General features: G+C 38.6%; 1 pseudogene; it reads left to right on the top strand.

Annotated features, from left to right (window-relative positions):
- The first annotated feature begins 14,361 nt into the window (after positions 1-14,361).
- On the top strand, positions 14,362-16,185 carry LOC103162138 (annotated as a pseudogene).
- The last annotated feature ends 2,100 nt before the right edge of the window (positions 16,186-18,285 follow it).

Below are 18,285 nucleotides of genomic sequence, written 5' to 3'. Positions count from 1 at the left end.
ATACCAAGAAAACATGTCAAGTTTATGCCATTGATGGAAAAAGATTAGTGAAATAGCAAATTCCCACATTATTGTTATTTTGTCTCAAGTGATACTCTTGAGTTTTAAAAGAAATTTGAAGGAGAGGTGCCCCCCTCAAGTATATCTTCCTCATTGTCATGAGTGAAGAATTGTCTCTGTGTGATCGTTCATTACACCAGGGATCTAAGTGGATATAGAACCTAATCACAGTAGCCCTTTAAAATCAAAGTTTTCTGCACCTAGTGGCAAAAGAGGAGTTGAGAGACACACAGCTATGAGAAAGTCTTGATGAGAGATCTGACTGGATGAAGGGGATCCTGTAACCCAAGGCTAAGGAGCTAAGAGGTGTCCTTGGCCAGTGTCAGCAGGGAAAATGCTCCTACATCCACGAACAAACAAAACAAAACTGAATTCTGGCAGGGACAAGAATGAATCTTGAGTTAAACAACTAGACCTCAATGTATGTGGGTTGAGATCTAGCCTGTACCTTGTAGACTTCTTGTGTGTGGTGTGTTCCTGTGTGTGTACATGCAGAAGCCAGGGCTTAACTGGGTGTCTTTCTCAGTCTCTTTCTTGCTTATTTGAGATGATCTCACTGAATCTTGAGATCACAGATTCAGCTGGGCAAGTTGGCCAGTGAGCCACAGGGATCTTCTTGTCCCCATATTCCCAGTTGCTGGGATTCTGGTTGTGTGCAGCTCCTAGGTTTCCTTTTGGGAGTGCTGGGGATCAAGCTGCGGTCCCTGTGTTGAACATCAGTTACTTAAGGGAGCTCCAACCCTACCTGTCAGTCTTTGAGAAAGCAAAAATTCTATAAAAGGTTAGTTTTCCTAATAATTTTAGCTTCCTTTGTGCAGTGACACTGAATTTTTTGTTATTCTAGGCATTCATAAGTTTTATTTTAGGGAGCTTGTTTTGCACCATTAAACATTTTTTGAAATGTGCTAATTGGTTCTTGTGTATTACAAAGTTTCTGATTTTGTGTATAACACAATGAACCTACTATGCCAAAAAAAAAACATGTGTTTTCTTAGCCTCAAATTGCTGTTGACTTTATGGCTTTAATTTTGTTCTATTATTTCTTTTTTACTAACTCCTAATCCACTTTTCCCTTCACCTTTCCTGGGCTTCATAAATTAAGTACTTTTTATTTAATTTCTAGCATTAGTAATAGAAATATTTGACTCTAAAATGTTCCAGTTTTTCTTGTATATGTCCTCTAAGTTTCCACAAAGCAGTATTCATTGTATTACTGACATTCTCCCTTTGAACTTTTTTTTTTTACCCAAGGTTCACTTTAGAAGTACACATTATACCCTCTGATATTCTGTTAATTTGTTTGTTTATGTGTCTCACACTGACCTGGAAATCAGATGAACCCAGATTTGCCTTTAATTCAAGGCCTCCGAAGTGACTTACAGGTTGCTAACTTTTAATTGCTCACTTTCTTTTGTGTTGTGCATTCTATAATGTAAGGTCTGATTTCTACTTTTAGAAATTGAGATAATTGTTGTGGTTAGTACACAGTAAAAAGAGAAATTCTTTACTTGTAAAGAATATCTTTTTAAAACTACATGAAGTTCTGGCATAAAAAGGAGACTTTAGGGACTGAAGAGATGATTCTGTGGTCACGAGGACTTACAGCCCTTCTGGAGGACCTGAATTCAGTTCACAGCATCCACGTTTGGGTTTACAAGTTTTTGTAACTCCACTGCCAGGGTATCTAGCATGACCTTCTAGTATGCTTGGAGACTGCATACACATGCACCTACACAAGCAAATAAATATACATAATTAAACAAAATAAATTTTACTAAAATACCTTTCTACAGCTATCTGTGTGTTTCTCCCTGATAGCCCTTCATCAAGCCAGAGCCCCGTGGCTGCTTCCAGAACTTCCACCTTCTCCCTAGTGCCACTAATTTCCTTTAAGACTCCCAGTTCCCAGCTTGTTGCCCACCCATGACTCCAGCCATCACACATGGTTCGGAGACCTAGCTGGGTGACCTGCACCTACCTTTCCAGTCCTCCATTCCGGTTGTCCCAAAGCCCCACATTGATTTCCAGAGACCTCAGCCTCTTCCTGGCACCTCTGTCTTATTCCAGCTGCCTGACTGGACCCTCCATTTTGCCCCATCTGGCTAGAGATCTAAGACCCAACCATACTGCCAAGGAAAACTTCAAGCTCAGCCAAGCCACTGAAATCACTATGGATAACAAAAGACCTGGAACTGAAGATGTTTCCCTAAATGCAGACAGAAAATCAACATCCCAACCTTGCTATAAACTAGCTTCCTTCTGTATGTTGTAAATACCTTTCCTAAAAGAAAGGTTTCTTGAACAAAGTAACTCAACTACCAAATTCCAGATACAGACTGTAACACCAAAATAAAAATATGGAAAGCCAAAGTACACATGTCTCCAAAAAATAAAAATGCCACAGTAATAACCAAATAATGAGAATGGCCTGGAAGAACTGCCATATGAAAAATTCAAATAATGGTTATAACTGTATTCAAATAAGAAAGACTGGAATAGAGAAGTAACCCCAAGACATGAAAAACAGAGTTTTCTATCACCCTTTTCCTGTCCTCTACCAGAAACCACAACATTGGCCACCATTCTTAAACTAATACCCAGTATCCTGGGTCTTGCAGAAATTCTAAGACTTAGACTTAACAGTCTCCATAATCGAAGCCAGTTTCTTTTTATATACATTTTTTTAAAAAAAAAATAGAAACAATCTTGTTTTCCCTCTCATTCCCTTCCTCCCCTGCACCCCACAGGCCCCCTATCTCATTCCCTTTCTGCACCCTGGGAGGGTGAGGCCTTCCATGGGGGATCTTCAAAAGTCTGTCACATCATTTGGAGCAGGGCCTAGGCCCTCTCCATGTGTCTAGGCTGAGAGAGTATCCCTCTATGTGGAATGGGCTCCCAAAGTCCATTTGCACACTAGGGATGAATACTGATCTACTACCAGAGGCCCCATAAACTGCCCAGTCCTCCTAACTGACACCCACATTCAGGGGGTCTGGATCAGTCCTATTCTGGTTTTCCAGCTATCAGTCTGGGGTCCATGAGCAACGCCTTGTTCAGGTCAGCTGTTTCTGTGGATTTCTCCAGCTTTGTCTTGACCCCTTTACTCATCACTCCTCCCTCTCTATAACTGGATTCCAGGAGTACAGCTCAGTGTTTACCTGTGGGTGTCTGCTTCTGCTTCCTTCAGCTACTGGATGAAGGCTATAGGATGGCATATAAGGTAGTCATCAATCTCATTATTAGGGAAGGGAATTTAAGGTAGCCTCTCCACTGTCGCTTAGATTCTTAGTTGAGGTAATCCTCGTAGATCTGTGGACATTTCCCTAGTGCCTGATTTCTCTTTAGACCTATAGTGGCTCCCTCTATTATGGTACCTCTTTTCCTGCTCTCCTGTATTTTTTCCCCAACTCAATCTTCCTGCTCCCTCATGTCCTCCTCTTCTCTTCTCTTTCTCTTATTTCCCTTTCCACTGCCCCCATGCTCCCAATTTGCTCAGAAGATCTTGTCATTTTCCCCTTCTCTGGGGGACCATGTATGTCTCTCTTAGGGTCCTCCTTGTTTTCTAGCTTCTCTGGTGGTGTGGATTTGTGGGCTGGTAATCCTTTGCTCTATATCTAAAATCCACATATGAGTGAGTACATACTATGTTTGTCATTTCGTGACTGGTTACCTCACTCAGGATGGTTTCCTCTAGTTCCATCCATTTGCCTGCGAATTTCAAGATTCCATTGTTTTTTCCATCGAGTAGCCCTCCATTGTGTAAATGTACCACATTTTCTTTATCCATTCTTCAGTTGAGGGGCATCTAGGTTGCTTCCAGGTTCTGGTTATTACAAATAATGTTGCTATGAACATAGTTGCACAGATGCCCTTGTTGAATGAATGTGCATCTTTTGGGTATATGCTGGGTCTTGAGGTAGACTGATTTCCATTTTCCTGAGGAACCACCATACTGATTTCCAAAGTGGCTGTATGAGTTTGCACTCAAACCAGCAGTGGAGGAGTGTTCCCCTTTCTCCACATCCTCTCCAGCATAAACTGTCATTGGTGTTTTTGATTTTAGCCATTCTGACTGGGGCAAGATGGTATCTCAGAGTTGTTTTGACTTGCATTTCCCTGATGGCTATGGATGTTGAGCACTTTCTTAAATGTCTGTTAGCCATTTTAGATTCCTCTATTGAGAATCATCCAGGTCTGTGGAGAATTGTGACGGTATTTTGCTGGCCATTGCATTGAATCTGTAGATTGTTTTGGCAAGACTACTGTTTTTATTATGTTGATCCTACCTATCCAAGAGCATGGGAGATCTTTCCGTTTTCTGGTATCTTCTTTAATTTCTTTCTTTAAAGACTCAAAGTTCTTGTTGTACAGGTCTTTCACTTGTTTGTTTAGCATTACCCAAATATCTCTGAAGACTTGTGAAATGTGAATGCTAATGATATGATGTAATATCTATGTAGGAATTAATGTATCTACTTAATAAATATATGTAGAAAATGCATAAGAAAAACAGAAAGAAAATAGTTTGAATGGCTGTGAGAAAATCCAAACTGAAAAAATGTTGGAAATGAAAATAAGCCAAATAAAAATCTCATCAACAGTATGGATCACATTGAAAACAGAATCAGGCATTGAAGATAAAGTAGTGGAATTGGACCATTCTAAAAATTAACCAGACAAAATAATTTTAAATGGATAGTATTCTAAAAAGATACCATAAATAAGCCTAACCTTTAAAATATGGGCATAGGAGGAGGGCAATAAATTCATAGGGAATACATAGCTAATACATAGGGAATACCTTCAGTAAAATCAGATGAAAATCTCCCAGACCTAGAGAAAGAGATGTCCATCCAGATACAAGAGGACTACAGAATACCAAATAAAAGCAGAAAATAAATTCTTCATACCATATTGTAGTTGAAAATTGTATAAAGCTATTGAAAGCTAAGGAGAAAAAGGTTTAGTCACTTACAAAGGTACCTGACAGGATCTTTTAAAGAGATTTGTCTTTGAAAAATCTATTTCAAGTTCTGAAAGTCTGTAACTATCAACTCAGACTGTAACTCAGAAGGACCATATTAAACTAAAACTCCATGGGTAAAAATGGCTTTTTACTACTAAGTTAGTTCTAAACTAGAAGGAATATATCAGTCTGAAGAGAAAGATAAATGTACCCCAGAGATCACAGGGAATAATGCTTGGAGAGGTGATTAAAAAAAGAGATCTGAGGCCAGGCAGTGATGGGGCACATCTTTAATCCCAGCCCATAGGAACCAGAGGCAGGGTCTCTGAGTTCAAGACCAGCTTGGTCTACAGAGCAAGTTCCAGGATAGGCAGAAGTACACAGAAACTCTTTCTCAACAAACAACAAGGACAACAAAGAGAATTGATATACACCCTTCACTAATAACTGAATGTTAATTATCTGAATTCCACAATGAAGACACAGACTAACAGATTGGCTTGGAAGACAGGATCCATCCTTTTGCTACCTCCAAGAAAGACAACTCATCAATAATGGACACACCCTAGGGTCAAAGGATGGGAAAAAAGGTATCTCATTCATAGCATAGCTACTCTACTCTCTGACAAAACAGACTTCAACCCAAAACTCCTCAGGAGAGATAGACAAGGACACTACATATTCTTTAAAGGAAAAATATACAAGGAGGATATTTCAATCCTAAACAAATATGTACCAAATATGGGAGCATCCAGTTTACAAAAGAAATACTCTGAGATCCCAAACCACAAATTAAGCACAATACAATGATAATGGGTGGTTTCAGTGTTTCACTCTTACCAATAGACAGGTTAGCTGGGGAAAAAAAATAACAGAGAAACTCTAGAGCTGACTGACATAAATCAAATGAATCTAACACATAGCTATAAATACATCACACACTATAGACTAAATATTTTTCTGAGCCAATGGAACTCTCCCCCAAATTCACCACATATTAGGACACAGCACAAATATCCTTGAAAATTGAAATAACATCTTGTATTCTTTCTGACCACAATGGAAAAAGGGCAGGCAACAAGAGCAATGGAAATGACAAAAAAGGAAACAAATTTACGGAAATTAAACATATTATTAGAGTGAAAATTGGGTGAAGGGAAAATTTTTTTACATTAATTCTTAGATGATGATTCTATGCCTTGAAGACCTTAGGCTAAAGACAACAAAAAAACTACAGCTGTCAAACATATTCAGCAAAGTAGCAGGTCAGAAAAATAACACACAAAAATCACTGGCCTTATTCTATACAAATGACAAACATGTTAAGAAATAAATCAGGGAAACAATATTCACAGAAGTTTTTTTTTAAGGTATCTTGAATAAATCTAACCAAAGATATGAAAGACTTGTACCACGAAACTTAAAGACACTAAAGAAAGAAACCAAATAAGATAACATGGATGAAATGTGGACATGAGAGCTCCTCAGTATAGCTGAGGACAAGGTTGTCTTGATGATATGAAGGGGAGTATGGCCAGAGTCATCGGGAAGGGTCCAGACTGCACCAGGTCATGAGAAAAGAGAGATGGGAGGAGGGTGAGAGAGGAAATGAAGAGAACTGGGGACAGGGCAAGTAGACCAAAAGCCCAAGAATGAGCAAAGAGACCAAAAGAGCTCATAGCCAAAATGGCTGAGTTATATAGGAATCAGAAGCTGGGGGGAGGGAAACAAAGCCCAGACCCTGGATTGGAGAAGTTTATTTAGAGTTAGGACTGAGACATGCTGGGATGAACCACAGATACTCAGTGAGACTTGTTATGGGTTTCTTTGGGATCTGATGATACCAGATGATGGAAAAGTCTAGATTTATGCATTGGTAGGTACATATTGTGAAAACACACCCTGAAAATGTGATCGGAATATTCAAAGAAATCTCCCTCAAATTTCTAATGCAATTTTTATAGAAATAGGAAAAAACTCATATAATATCAAAAGACCTATGAAAGCCAAAACAGTCCTATGGAAGTATCACCATTTTAGATTTCAAGTTATACTACAGAACTATAGTAATAAAAACAGAATGGTATTAGTATGAAAACAGATATATTAACCAGTGGAATAGAATTGAGGAGACAGATATAAACCCACACTCCTATAGCCAATAATACATACTGTAAAAAAGACAGCATCTTCAACAAATGGTGCTGGTCGAAGAATGAAATTAAATCCCTTTCTCTCACCCTTTGTAAAACTCAGAATGGATCAAGGCACACAACATAAAACCTGATACCCTGAATCTGATAGAGGGTAAGGGAAATGTTTCAACTTTCAGGCACAGGAAAGGACCGTCTAAACATGTTTCAGATGGAATCTCAAAATTGTTTTAGTATGCATTTCCCTGATGTTTAGGATGTTGAACACAGAAAAAAAATGTTTCTCAGACATTTGTATTTCATCTTTTGAGAATTCTCTATTTAGTTCTGCCTGATTTTTTAAAATTGGGTTGTTTCTTAATGTTTAGGGATTTTTGTTGTTATTGTGTATTCTAGTTACTAACCCTCTGCCAAATGTATACTGGTAAAGACATTTTCTTATTTTGTATGCTTCTTACTCACTTGAAAGATGATGCCCTTTCCTACACAGAAGCTTTTTTAGTTTCATAAGGTCCCATCTTTCAGTTGCTAATCTTACTGCCTGTGCGTAACAGTCCTGGGCAGAAAACAATGGTGTATTGGTTAAAAGGGAATAGATGAATGGGAAGTGATAATCAAGGTGGCAGATGACAGGCCAGGCTAGAGGAGGATTATGGGGAGGGATAACTGAACCCTAAGGCCTTCTGGAGAAGTCATATGAAAACCTACTGTAGAAACTTCATATATATATATATATATATATTATATAATATAATATATATATATATATGATATATATTTAATAAATAGAACAGTTGAAATGGCTACCCTATGTCTTTCTAGATACTATAGGCTAATAACATCTTACCTAGAATTCTCCATACAAACCTCATGTACATTCTTTTATTCTTTGTAATTTTTTATTTTTCTCCATTTTAAAACTTAAATTAGAAACAAGATTGTTTTACACATCAATCCCAGTTCCCTATTCCTCCCCTCCTCCCCTGCTAATCCCCAACTAACACCCTACCTAGCCTATACCCTTTCTGATCCTCAGGGAGGGTGAGGCCTTCCATAGAGGGGGGTCTTCAAATTCTGTCATATCCTTAGGGATAGGGCCATGTGTCTAGGCTCAGGGAGTATCCCTCTATGTGGAATGGGCTCCCAAAGTCCATTCCTATGCCATGGATAAGTACTGATCTACTACAAGAGGCCCTATAGATTTCCGAGGTCTCCTCACTGACACCCACATTCATGGGGTGTGGATCAATCCCATGCTGGTTTCCCAGCTATCAGTCTGGGCACCAAGTGCTCCCCCTTGTTCAGGTCAGCTGTTTCTGTGGGTTTCACCAGCCTGCTCTTGAGCCCTTTGCTCATCACTCCTCATTTTCTGCAAGTGGAATCCAGTTCAGTTCAGTATTTAGCTGTGGGTGTCTGCTTTTACTTCCATCAGCTGATGGATGAAGGCTATAGGATGGCATATAAGTTAGTCATCAGTCTCATTATCCCTCATGTATCTTCTTATTAGTGTCTTTTATAATTGCTTGTATTTCTTTTTGGATGCCATCTTTATTTTGCAATTAAGTATCTATTACAACTCCCACACTCCTAAAATTAATGTCCCACAAGGGACATTAATATCATAGTACCACCTATCTATAAACTACATGGGATATAATCTAGCTTTAGCTCCTTTAGATTAAACTAATAAATACATAAGTACACACATAACACACACATACACACACACACACACACACACACACACACACACACACACACAGAGAGAGAGAGAGAGAGAGAGAGAGAGAGAGAGAGAGAGAGAGACCCTACAATGGATACCATGGACCAATGAATAAATATGAATATAAATAATGAATATTTTTACCATTGAGGTCCCATAGACTCCTTAACAGTGCAGAATAATGTTAATATTTTTGATGCCTTCAAGAACTTGATAGTAAGACTGTACTGCTGTAGATGCTACACCCTTGAGTCATAGACCAGGGAGAAATGCTGTCACTGACATGGAGGCTTTCACAGTGCTGGAAGGTGCTATGTAAGTCTCTAGAGTAGAAATGCAATCAAATGCAATCACCATTCTTACCTAGGTATAAACACTGCTAGCTATCATAACATATGTGGCAAGACATGTTCATTGGTACAATAGTGTTATAAATGTCATGGGAGAAACCAACCACTTTCTCATTGGATTTAAGGCCTTCTCCACAGGATTAAATCTGTACTTGGCACTATTATTGGGACCATCACCCTGTAGCTAGAAAGATCATCAGCGGTAAGGGAGAACTTACCGCTACTATTCTGGTAAATGGATATAGCTGACTACTGAAAATTTATCATTATACCCATAAAATAGTGCACCTGTCATCCCTCACCAGAGAACATTTTGCAACAGATGCTGATTAACAGAGAGACTCACTCACAAATGGTCAAGATGCAGGTAGCAAGAAGCTGTGGCTGAGTACTAAATGGACTTCTATATCACATTCCTTCTCTCAAATTTCAGGGACCATTGAGAAATAGCAGGGGGAAAGATTGTAAGAGACTGAAATTTGGGTTCAAACTTCAAGCTGAATATCAGAAAAGCTAAGCAGCTGGCCACCAGCGTCTTACCTCTACCTTGGGCTGAATGGGCTGATTCTGTCTTCACGAGTTCTCACTTAGCCTCAGACTGTAATCTCTCCTCAATGTGGCTGGAGAATGAATGCCTCATATTCTTATATACCCATCTATACTGCTGGGATTAAAGGCATGTGATCTGTTAGTCTCTTAGACTGATTCAATATTATGTATCCATGGGTAGCCTTGAACTCAGAAAGATCCCTCTACCTCTTAATATTGAGTCCTAGGATTAGAAGTGTGTGCTACCACCTCCTAGATTCTGGCTGCTGGGATTAAATAGTCATATCACCACTGTCTGTTCTCTATAGCCTGAGGCTGACTTTACTTTTCTGAATCCCCAGTCAAGCTTTAATAAATCATAAATAATATATCACTGCACTAACCAATGGGCTTATTTGTTAATAGAATCACAGTATAATGTTACAGAATGGAGTCTTGTAGTGGGAAATTACCAATACAGAGTCAGGTAGAAATACAAGGGTATTTAAGAGGGAAAAGCCTTAGTTACTGAGCGACCTAGCCAGCCAGAGTGGCAGCAGTCTGTCCAGCAAGTACAAAAGTGAAGACGAAAGAGAAAACACAGTCACTCTACTTCACCCTGACCATGCCCTTGCAAGCGTGGTCAGGCACACTTGTAATCAGACCCTAAGTAGGCATGGCTACAGCTTCCCCTACTATTCCCCTTTTAGTCTAAAAGAGGATTAAAACTTAACAGTGCAAAGTATCCAAAATTAACAATCATAAGAAGATACAACAATCTGCTTATGTCACATCCTAACTATCTATTTTAAGTAAACCCTAAAGTCTTCTGAAAGCGGTGTCCAAGCCTGAACACCTTCTTCCAATCCCAACCATAAACAATAGGAAGCTATCCCTAACTAGGTATATATACTATCATAAGTGACAACAATGGGGGAAAGGGGACATAGCATCCTCCAAGTTACTTCCTGCTGAAATGGGACAACAATAGTCATGTGGGGTCCTGTAGGAAGAAAATGTTAGTATCCAGTCTATGTTAGATGGGATTCACTTGATTGAAGATCTCACTTGAAATCCTCAACTTGATTGAAATCAGTACTTGAAGCTTTGGCCGGAGAGTCAGTTGAAATGGAGAAAGTTGGATCCAATGCAGTGGAGGAGGTGTGGTCCATTTTTTTTTCCGGGGTGTCCAGGGATTGCTGTCAGGCAGGTCTTTATTGGCTGTGTGGGGCTCAAAACATAAGTGTTAGTGGAGAAATGTTTGCTTGTGTAAGTATGTATAATATTAAAGGCAACCAAGGGAGAATAATGATTATGAGAGGGTGTACACCTTGAAGGAAAGCCAAGAAAAGCCAAAAGACAGTCCCCAAATTATTCTCTTATTTTGTATTACATCAATTGGCTTCTTGATACAATACAGAACATCTAAAGTTTAGTTAAACAACGTGCTTGGATTTTAGAGGAGGAAAGCCAAATCCACCTCTAAATCCAGTATTTGTTTAATTGAATAGGTACTAGGAAATGAAGCGAAATAGAGTTCTCTGAGAGACAGCTGTAAAGATTACTGTATAGCAAGTTCCTTTTGTTTGATGATTATAGCTACCTTCTCTTCTTAAGTATCTACCCATGCAGTGTCCTTTGCCTTCTGGAGATGAGATTTCCTGTGAAGATTAAAGCAAAACATTTCCCTTTTCTTTGGGAGGTTTCTATTTAGTTCATGAGATATATCTTAGTAGAATATCTGTCATTTGTCCTCGTCCAGAGGTTTTTCCTTTTCAACTCAAATCGTGATCAACTTTGATGGTATCCAAAGTTTTTCTTCTCCTGTGGAAACCAAAGCAAAACCCATACCCCATCGTAACACATGTTCAGGCTTCCATACAGAGGTTAGTACATCTTTGAAGTATATCAGCTGATTTAGCTCAGCAGTTTTCTAAGTAGTCCAGTGTCTTTCTGCAGCTGTTTGTCCTTTCTCATTAGCATTAAGAAAGTTTAGTGTTAATAAAGCATTATGCAACCTATGTTTGGGGGGTTTTGTCTATGAAGCTTGATTGTGGAGCATTTCCTTAAGTGTTCTCTGGAAGTGGATTAACATTTTTCCCTAGTGTAAGAAGGGACTTTGAGAGCCCATCCCACCTGAAGGGATACACTCTGGCCCTGGACACATGGGGAAGGGTCTAGGTCCAGCACAGGAAGATTTGGTGGACTTTGCAGAGTCCCTGTTGAGGGCCCTAACCTGCCTGGGGAGTGGTGGGTGGATGGGGTGAGGGATAGGTAGGGGTGGGGGAGGAGGGATAGGGGTGAGAGGAGGGAGAGGGAGAAGGGACTTACATGTGAAACAAGCCTGTTCCCTAACTTGAATTAATAAAAATATATAAAAAACCCTAAAAATAGATTGTATAGTGCTTTATTGACTTTAAATTTTCTGAATGCTAATGAGAAAGAAACAATAGCTGCAGAGAGACATTAGATAATAGAAAAAACTGTGGAATTAAATCAGCAGATATACTTTAAAGATGTCTTTACCTCTGAATGAAAGCCAGGACATGTGTTACATTGGAGAAGAGGCTTTGCTTTTGTTTCCACAGGTGAAGAAAAGATATGGATACCATCAAAATTGATAAAGATTCTATTTATTAGATCTCTCAACCACTGCTTGTCCCATAGGATTGTGTGGTATACCGGTGACATGCTTTATGTTATAATATTTGAAAAACTGTTCCAATTTTGGGGAGTCATATGCTGGAACATTGTCATTTTTTACTTGTGCAGGTATACCCATAACTGCCATCACCTCTAGCAGGTGTGTAATAACAGAATCAGCTTTTTCAGAGTTAAGAGCAGTAGCCCATTGGAACCCTGAGAATGTGTCTATAGTATGATGCACATATTTCACATTTCCAAATTCTGCAAAGTAAAAGACATCTATCTGCCAAACTTCATTTCTATAAATGAACTTAGGATTACAGCCTGCTGGTAATGGAGTTTGATTATAAAAGGAACAAGTAGGACAGTTTCTCACTATCTCCTTGGCTTGTTGCCAAGTGATGGAGACGTCCTGTTTCAAACCTTTGCCATTTACATGAAGTTTCTTATAAAATTCTGAGTCTTCTAGCACACTTCCTATTAATAAATGAACAATCTCATCATTGCCTTGTGCTAGTGGGCCTGGCAGACCTGTATGGTATCTGATATGTGTAATGTATATAGGATTACTTCTGTTTCTGTTTCCTGTAATTGTATAAACAGTGAAGTTATTTCTGTATTATCAGGAATGAATTCTGCAATCTCAATGTGTAACATGACTCTCTCTGCATATTGATAATCAGTAACTGTATTAAGAGGTTCTGTAAAATCCATGAGTACCATGAGAATTACATATAATTCTGTCTTCTGTACAGATGTATATGGACTTTGAACTACTTTACTTACCTCACCTCCTTTATAATCTGCCTTACCTGATTTGTTGGCATCAGTGTAAAAGGTAAGAACTCCGAAAGTGGGAGTTTGTCTTACAATACGTGGAAGAATCCAGACTGTCTTTTTTATGAATTTAATTCTGTCGGTTTTGGCATAGTTGTTGCTAATTGTTCCCAAAATGTTAGTAAGAGCTATTTGCCAATACTCATTATCTTTATATAAGGAGGAAATTTCTTCATTAGTTAAAGGTACTATAATTCTGCTGGACATTTGTGAGTCAGTTGATGGAGTCTTAATTTGCCCTTTAGAATCAAATCAGAAATCTTTTCCATATATGTCTTTAACTTTTTATTCTGTTTATGTGGCAGAAATACCCACCCTATTATAGTGTCTTCCCTCTGCATCAGAATTCCATAAGGATATTCTCTGGATGGCAAGATAACCAGAATACCATCTAAATCAAGGTTTATCTGATCTATATGCACAAACAATATTCTATTTTCTACCCATTGTAATTCTTTTTCTGCCTCAGTGGATAATATTCTCAGACTGTTTAGGTCCTTATAACCTTTAAGAGCCATTTTTAAATGCTTTAAGTCATGTCCTTCTAACCCAATAATTGTCTGTAATTGAGAAATTTCCCCTAATAATTTCTGAGGAGAACTAAGAGTTTGATAACAATCTCTCCTAAATTGTACCTTCTGTGGCCCGAATCTTTGTAAGACTATCTTGTAACCTAAATACTTAATAGAATCACCACAACAGCTCTAGGAAGAGTTTGTAATAAGCATAATATCAAACACTATTGCAATCTGTATGGGATTTCGTTTATAAGAATGGATTATTCAGGTAAGGCTTGGCCCTACAGATAGTAAAGTATCACCAGACTATTACAGAACATCCACTCTGGACAGTCTTCTGGACAGGACAAGATTGTAAATAACTTCCATTGAAGAAAAAACCTGAATGTTCAACAATTCTGGTTTCTCTAGAGCTGTCTGTAAACACATGGTCTGCCTGTCCTCTGCATATCCTCACCTTAACAGTAACTAAGTAACAGGCACAAGGAAGACATTTAGACAGCTATGAGTTACAGGAGGCAGAGCTTGAAGAGAGCATCTGATGTTAGCATCAACCTCTACTCATAAAACCAACTGTTTGGGACAGAGTCTCAGCCTCGCCGCCGCCCAGGGACACTGCCGACCGGGTCCGTGTGCCGCCACCCACTCCGGACACAGAATATCCAGTTATGGATAAAAATGAGCTGGTGCAGAAGGCCAAACTGGCCAAGCAGGCTGAGCGCTACGATGACATGGCAGCCTGCAGGAAATCTGTAACCGAGCAAGGAGCTGAGTTATCTAATGAGGAGAGGAATCTCATCTCTGTTGCTTAAAAAAATGTTGTAGGAGCCCGTAGGTCATCTTGGAGGGTTGTCTCAAGTATTGAGCAGATGACGGAAGGTGCTGAGAAGCAGCAGCAGATGGCTCGGGAGTACAGAGAGAAAATTGAGGGGGAGTTGAGAGACATCTGCAATGATGTACTGTCTCTTCTGGAAAAGTTCTTGATCCCCAATGCTTCGCAAGCAGAAAGCAAAGTCTTCTATTTGAAGATGAAGGGCGACTACTACCGCTACCTGGCCGAGGTTGCTGCTGGGGACGACAAGAAAGGAATTGTGGACCAGTCACAGCAAGCATACCAAGAAGCATTTGAAATCAGCAAAAAGGAAATGCAACCAACACATCCTATCAGACTGGGTCTGGCCCTTAACTTGTCTGTGTTCTATTATTAGATTCTGAATTCCCCAGAGGAAGCCTGCTCTCTTGAAAGAACAGCTTTTGATGAAGCCATTGCCGAACTTGATACCTTAAGTGAAGAGTCGTACAAAGACAGCACGCTAATAATGCAGTTACTGAGAGACAACTTGACATTGTGGACATCGGATACCCAAGGAGACGAAGCAGAAGCAGGAGAAGGAGGGGAAAATTAACCGGCCCTCCAACCTTTGTCTGCCTCATTCTAAAATTTACACAGTAGACATTTGTCATCCATGCTGTCTCACAAATAGTTTTTTTTGTTTACGATTTATGACAGGTTTATGTTACTTCTATTTGAATTTCTATATTTCCCATGTGGTTTTTATGTTTTAATATTAGGGGAGTAGAGCCAGTTAATTTTAGGGAGTTACTCGTTTTCATCTTGAGGTGGCCAATATGGGGAAGTGGAATTTTTACACGAGTTATACATGTTTGGCATAGTACTTTTGGTACATTGTGGCTTCAGAAGGGCCAGTGTTAAAACTGCTTCCATGTCTAAGCAAAGAAAACTGCGTACATACTGGTTTGTGCTGGTGGGAATAAAGGGATAATTGGTTCCAGTCAGGAGTGTAGTTGTTGTGGGTACTTTAAGGTTGGATTGGAGCACTGGTGATGCTGTGGTACAAACAGCAGGTGTACCCTGGATACACCGCGGGATCGCCTGTCTGCATGCACACCCTGGCCACAGCTCCGGAAGTGGTCCCTAAAGAAAGTTGTGACCCAATTTACTCTGATAAGGGCAGAAACGGTTCACATTCCATTATTTGTAAAGTTACCTGCTGTTTGCTTTCATTATTTTTGCTACACATTTTATTTGTATTTAAATGTTTTAGGCAATCTAAGAACAAATGTAAAAGTTAAAGACGCAGTAAAATGAGTTGCTTGGTGTTCACTGCTCCACGTGTATCAAGCGCAGCGGTAAACAAAACCCCGTGTATTTAACTTTGTTTTTTTTAGTTTTTTGTTTTGTTTTTTGCTTTTGTGATTTTTTTTTTCCTTTTTGATACTTGCCTAACATGCATGAGCTGTAAACACAGTTAACAGGGAAACGACTTGAGATGACGGCTAGCTTTGTTTAATGTCTTATGAAATTTTCATGAACAATCCAAGCATAATTGTTAAGAACACATGTATTAAATTCATGTAAGTGGAATAAAAGTTTATGAATGGATTTTTCAACTAAAAAAAAAAAAACCAACTGTTTGTACAATAAAGCATAAATGCTCATTAGGATAACGGAAGAGATTACTCTATGGTGAAATGGGCCCCAGAATGATTCAATCTGATACAGAGATATAGTTTGGAGGTGGCCATGAGCATCAGTAGCTCAATTCCCTCCCCTTCATATTACAACAGTGTAATGAACTCATGTATTTGATATTAATAGCTTAGAGATTTTTCTAATAAAGAAAGCGATTTAATACCTAAGCAAAAACTTCCCCACATCATTAATAGGAATGCTTCAAAATTAGATTGTTTAGGAACTATTATGGCTATTAGAGTATAAGAGTAAAAAATGTAAAATTAATTGTTTAATTATACCAGAAATATTGGCAAAATATCCCTTTGCTGGTCATGAGATTTGCTACAAATCAACATGCAGATGTTTAGACACATTTACCACATAGTATTATCCTTTGAGGTTTCTAATGTTTGTTCAAATATTTAAAATCTATTTGTGTTATCTTAGGATGTTTCTTAAGTAACACCTTTTCTTAGGATATCCTATTATTTTCTTGGCACAGATACTGTCTGAAAGAGTTGATTTTAATACTGTCACATTGTTGTACATTTTTGTCTTTTCTCTTTCCACCCTCATTAATAGCAATACTCTTAGTTTGAGAAAGACTTAATGATTTTTAAGTTAACATATTTAATGAATAAGTATTTACATAGCTCAATACATATAAAGACAGACATACTACAATTGACAAAAAAGAAACTTGAATTCTTATATCCTCCCTTTGTTCTTTGAAGCCTTTCTATTACAAATCAAAACTGTGATAATATGTTTTAATGGTAGCTTGTTCAAATATGAATCTTAATATAGATAGTTGAGAAATGAACATTTGCCTTAATACAATTTGTATATATTGCTGTCATATGGATTGATTTATTGGGGCATTGAGATGCTAATGATTTAACTATTGTGGCCACATATTGTTTATCATCTAATAAAGCAAAAGAAGATCATAATGCAAAGACATCCATACTAGTTAGCCATCAAAGCTGGACATTGGTGGCACAGTCTTTTAATCCCACTGCACAGGAGACAGAGGCAGATGGATCTCTGTGATTTCAAGACCATCCAGAGCTACATGAGAGCAAATCAATCTAAAAGAGAAACAGAGTTCATGCATTAAACCCAATACTAGAAAGAATATAAGGCTCTCGGTGCTGTCTCATGAGTAGTCTATAATTTGGTGACGAGCAATGTAGTCTGTAGATGCTACCTACCTGAGGTTCAGTAGACCTCACCTTCAGTCTGATCATTGTCAGAGGTGAGAAACTCTGGTAGCTTGGCTGATTTGCTTCTCTGAAGTTCAGCATGAACCCCAAAATCTGTTTCATGGTTAAAACTTTTGGTGCTACAGAGTATTGCTAGATTCTTAAACCAAAGAAATCTTAAAAATGATTTTACACATACATTTTAATTTATGTATATAAATACATATATATGTATTTAATATATATGTATATATGGGTTATATGCATATAATATATATGATGTAATGTCTACATATGTGTTTGTGTTTGTGTGTTTGTGTGTATATGTGTGTATATGTGTATGTTAATGTGCTCAAAGACCCTAGAAGAAAGGAGCAGTTCAACTGGAGCTGGGATTACATGTGGCTATTTATTGCTTGTCCTGGTTGGTGGTAAATGAATTACAGACTCTACAAGAGCAAGGAGCACTCTTTTATTTTTAAACTCTACTATATGTTTCTATTTTTATTTTAATTACCAAACTGTGTTCCCCCTCCCTTCCTTTCTCCCAATCCCTTACTACCTGCCATCTCACCCCAAAACCTCCCATTCCTAAGAGGTAAAGCCTCCCTTGGGTGGTCAACAAAGTCCAGTATATAATAGTGTTTAATTCCAGTAAATAATGGAAGCAGATGTAGAGACCCACACAAGCACCAGGTTTCTCTTCGTGGGTTCAGTTGAAGAGAGGAAAGAAGCAGGGAATAGGAGTTCATGGATTCTGGACAGTAGCTGGGGAACCTATATGGGACCTAACAAGGCCCTTTGAATGTGTGTGACAGGTATG

Source organism: Cricetulus griseus, unplaced genomic scaffold (genome assembly GCF_003668045.3).
Source record: "Cricetulus griseus strain 17A/GY unplaced genomic scaffold, alternate assembly CriGri-PICRH-1.0 unplaced_scaffold_83, whole genome shotgun sequence".
In the NCBI taxonomy this organism is placed as follows: domain Eukaryota; kingdom Metazoa; phylum Chordata; class Mammalia; order Rodentia; family Cricetidae; genus Cricetulus; species Cricetulus griseus.
Note: the sequence above shows the minus strand (reverse complement) of the source record. Positions and strands in the feature narration are given on the sequence as shown.